This window comes from Taudactylus pleione, unplaced genomic scaffold, assembly GCF_031769625.1.
Source record: "Taudactylus pleione unplaced genomic scaffold, aTauple2 ptg001990l, whole genome shotgun sequence".
NCBI classification, from domain to species: Eukaryota; Metazoa; Chordata; class Amphibia; order Anura; family Myobatrachidae; genus Taudactylus; species Taudactylus pleione.
Window position 1 is genome coordinate 1,290,405 of NW_028286386.1, and position 4,594 is coordinate 1,294,998.

A 4,594-nucleotide genomic window follows, 5' to 3' on the forward strand; every position below is an offset into this window, starting at 1 on the left:
GCCCCTTCCAGCCATGGTACACAAACACTGAAAACACACACAGCACAGTAATGTAGTGGACAGTGAAAAAGGCAGAGACTGAGATGCAGAGAGGTAGGAGAGGAGGAGGAGAAACACACCTGCCCTACCAGCACTCCTAGCAGTGCTAGAAAACACTAGGCACAGAGTAAAGTTGAAACGAATTACTGTGCTCTAAAGCTCTCCTGACTAGCCTAACCCCACTGTTCCAGGATAAACTGTCTCAGGCTCAGCGCTAACAGCGCGGTCAGCAGCAGCAGGATGTAGGGATCTCCGCACCAGGGATCCGTGTAATGGCCGCCAGCATGTGTGGAAGCGCTGGGGACACCGGGAGCAAGAAGCAGATACAATGAGATAGGCTCCGCCCCCTCCCCACGCGCTATGGCGCCTGTTTTGAACTGTCAGCGCTGCTGCTGATCTTATATACAGACCGCCCGTTCATAATGCCTGGCTACCCCACTAATCGGGGAGCCAGGGTCATGCTCACAGATCTGCCATTGCTGCCGGTGGCAGTCTGGCTAATGGGGGACTGCGATGCGCGCTATACACAGCAGTATGCAGTACTCCCCAGGACAGTGGTCCCTGTAGCCAAGGACCCATGCGCTAACCGCAAGCAGCTCCCTCGTTGCAGACAGACAGGGGCAGCCGCTGCCTGTCATATATCTGTAGTATAAAACTATCCAAGACTCTAATATACCCTGAGGAGAAGTCCCAAACGTGACCAGCTCCCTCGGGCACAAACTAAGACTGGGCTTGTAGGGGGGTATAGAGGGGGAGGAGCTTTTCACACTTTCTAAATTTTAACGTGCCAGCTCCCAGTTAGCACACATCTATACCCCACTGTCATGGAGCCTCCAGTGTCCCCTTAGTGGATGGAGAAAAGGGTAGAATAATAGCCCTTGCCCCGTTGTGAGGAGGGGACCCAAATTATAACTCCTGAATTCAGTAAAGACTGAATGGCTTTTTGGAGCAGCAGGACCATGGTTTTGTCCGATGGAGGTCCTGTGCAAAAGTACTGCTGGGGGTGGTCGCCTCAGGAATGACAGTGCATATCCATGGGAAAGCACTTCCCTTACCCAGGCATCCGACGTGGTTTGATGCCAAACCTGGGCGAATTGAAGAAGTCGGCCCTCCTACCCTGGGAGCCCCCAGGGAGATGCCCGCCCTGTCAGGCTGCAGTCTTGTCCTCAGACTTGGCAGGTGGACATCTAGTAGCCCAGGAGTGTTTTGCCCTAGTCTTGGAGGCCTTGGTTGATGTCTGCTGTCGTGGAGACTGACCCTTTGCTTTTCCTTGACGGTGAAAGGACCGAACGGATGATGTCCGAGGCTTTGTATTATATGCAGTGGGCAGGAACGCAGTCTTGTTAGCCGCCAAAGTAGTCACAAGTTTATCCAATTCTGGACCAAATATGCAGTAGACATCCTAAGACAGAGCCTGCTTTGATTCGGAATCTGCTATCCAGGAACGTAGCCAAAGAATACGGTGGGGCCACTACCGAAGTGGCAGATATCCTGGAGAGCAGGAGAACCGTATCCATAGCTACTTCACCTAAGTAGGAGGCTTCATCTCTAATGTGAGATATGTAGGACAGCTGTTCCCTCGAACTATCAGGGGGAAAAGTATCTTCTAGGGCCTCTGCCCAACCCTTATTGGCTTTTGCCACCCAGGCCGTAGCCCTAGCAGGACAAGTAATAGCTCCTGTAAGAGAGTATATAGATTTATGACAAGCTTCTATACGTCTATCTATAGTCTCCTTCCAGGAGGTTGCAGTATGAATGGGTAAGGTGGCATTTTTAACCAGACGTGTTACATGAGAATCCAATGCTGGGGGAATTTCCCATTTAGTACAATCAGTAGCTGGAAGAGGGTAAAAGGAACGGAATCGTTTTGGAATTTGAAAGCTTTTACCGGGCATATTCCAAGCTTCACTCATGTGATCAGATAGCTGGTCAGAGTGAGGAAACTCTGGTAAAACAACCTTTTGTTCCTTAAAAAGTGCATGTTTTTTCTTAGGAGCGGGTTCATCCTCTTCTAGTTGTAGAATATTTTTAACAGCTCTTTCAAGAGCAGGTATATTTAGTTTGGAGGGTGGCTCCTCTTCTCCTGAGACGGAGTCAGAGTGAGAGAGATTGGCATCTTCTGCCTCCCCAGATGATAACGCAGAATCAGATAACTGTGTGGACTGGGAAGATGATTTAGTATGTTTAGTAGGTAAAGGTTTTTCTTTTTGCAGCATTTGCTGAAAAACCATAGAGGTATTAGCCAAACTCTGTTCTGAGGTAGACAGTACGTCTACTCATGAGGGACGCAAAGGATTTGCAGAGAGTACCTGCTGTGATCATCCCATAAGGGGAGCTACCACGGTGACTACTACTTTACATTTGTGAAAAGGCAGCCCAGGTTGGGTCCTGAGGGAGAGACACCGGGGCTTATGGGCCTGGGGCTGTGTAACAATAAATACAGAGCCCATCCTGAATGAGTTCCTCTGTGGCTAAGCCTGCAGAGCAGGACTTACAAGACACCAGAGTAGGAGGAGCAGCATCAGGCTGCTTATTGTTCTTTCCTCTGCCAGCCATAGCCACAAGAATATTAAAATACATATGAGTAGGATACAGTGCAGTAAGACTCTGGCTAATATGGCACAGTGTAACCGTGCCATAAAGTATGTGATGGCACTCACAAGTATCTGGGAAATGTGAGGTACAATGAACCCCCTATACCTTCGTATGTCAGGGTATAGTAGAATAAAGGGAAAGGTATAAGCTGTACAGTATAGAAAGTAGAGATTAGCGCTATCACAAGTAACATACAAACGCAGAAAAACATTACAGGTTTACAATGTGCACTATAATAAACTACACAGACCACAGTGGCTGGTAGGATATAGCGCTGTATGACCTGGCCCATGAGAGAGGTATGCAGGGAGACTGGACTCAGCGTCCCCAGAGACCTGTTTGCAGAAATTGGCTGCCGTGCGTCCCTGGGCGGAGGGTGAGGGAGGAGCAGCCCAGGGAACACCAAGGCCGCAGTGGAATGGCGCCCTTGACTGGGGGAGGTGCTGCAGGGAGAGCGCCTTCTCCCCTTGATGACATTAACCACCGGGTCCCCTGGCCTCCTTACATATGCCCTGAGCCAGTATGTTTTTTGCCCCGGTGGTTTAGTGGTCGTGGTTTAGTGCAGTCGTGGGCGCACCAGTGTCCACATCAGCGCCACCGGTCTGTCTCCTGAGACCGGAGGAAACAATGCGGATCCCCGCGAATGGGGTTCCGCCTTACCTGTCCCCTGAATTCCAGTCCCCCTCGGAGCTCTGCCGGGGAGTACCTAGCACAGGCTTGGAGTCACGGCGCCTCGGAGGGTGATGGGACGACAGCACAGACGTCTGAGGAACAGTCTGGTGCTGCTCGCCCGTTATAGTAAAAAAATAGAAATAAATTCAATCATAAAATAAAAGCTTGGCCCCATTATAATGGTGATCTAGCTCCTGTCAGACACAAACGAAACTGGAGTGCCCTCGTGCTGTGGGCGGGCTATAGGGGGAAGGACCTAAGCATCCTGGGATTGAAAAGCTTTGCTGTTGGTGTCTGGTCCTCCAGGTCCCACCTACACTCCAATGTCTCCCTGTGGAGCCCTATGGACCCTGAAGAAGAATTACTATTTTAATACAGGATGAAGTACTCCTTATATGGGAGATAATACACCCCTTACTGTGATATTATAATTCACTGTATAGTTTTGATATCATGTAAAGACACAAAGCTCTAGCCCAAGTGCTTCAGCCTCACACCACCATTATTTGTGCTGGACGCCAGAGGATTCCTATACCACCCATTTACCCAGGACTGGTAAAGTGCTGTTGTTCACCAATGGGGCATCATCTGTCATTATCTATCTGAGCTGTTTTTGACCTCTATATCCAGACTTTGATTGCAATCTGGAGGTACTTATTGACTGTTGCGAGATAGATTAGTGATTTACCTGCATTATTTATATGCCACCAGAGATAGGTGGCCACCAAGATTATATTTTAATTTATGTGTATATGTCATATGTTTATTTATTTATTTTTATTTTCTCATGTGCACATGTGTTTTTATGATATTTAGTGTCATTAGCTAAATAAATGACTCATTTTTATCTTACCGTCCATCTAGTAATTAATATTTAATATCGATTATTAGCGCTGGTTTCTTTCGATATTTGTATATGCTCATACTTAGGGACTGACAACCCCCTTACCAGCAGCTCTCCTGTTAGCGCGTCCATTTCTCTTTCCATTTTTTCAGTGGTCTGTAACAAGATGCTGGGGTGGGAGTGTCCTGTGTTATTGTTATGTAGTGTAATGTCTAGCCAAGGCCACATTGGAAGGAGAAACACAGGAATGAAGTGACTAGCTGTAAGAATACAAACACCAAGTACAAAAATGTATATAAACGATCACTTTCAGGCATGGGTAAAGATCACCATAACATTCTGACTATGGAGGAAAAGTATAACTAGTTAGTTATATCAGTGGCTGATAAGGAGATCATATGCTAACAATAATATAGAGTTCTTTACACAAGAAAGACAAATATA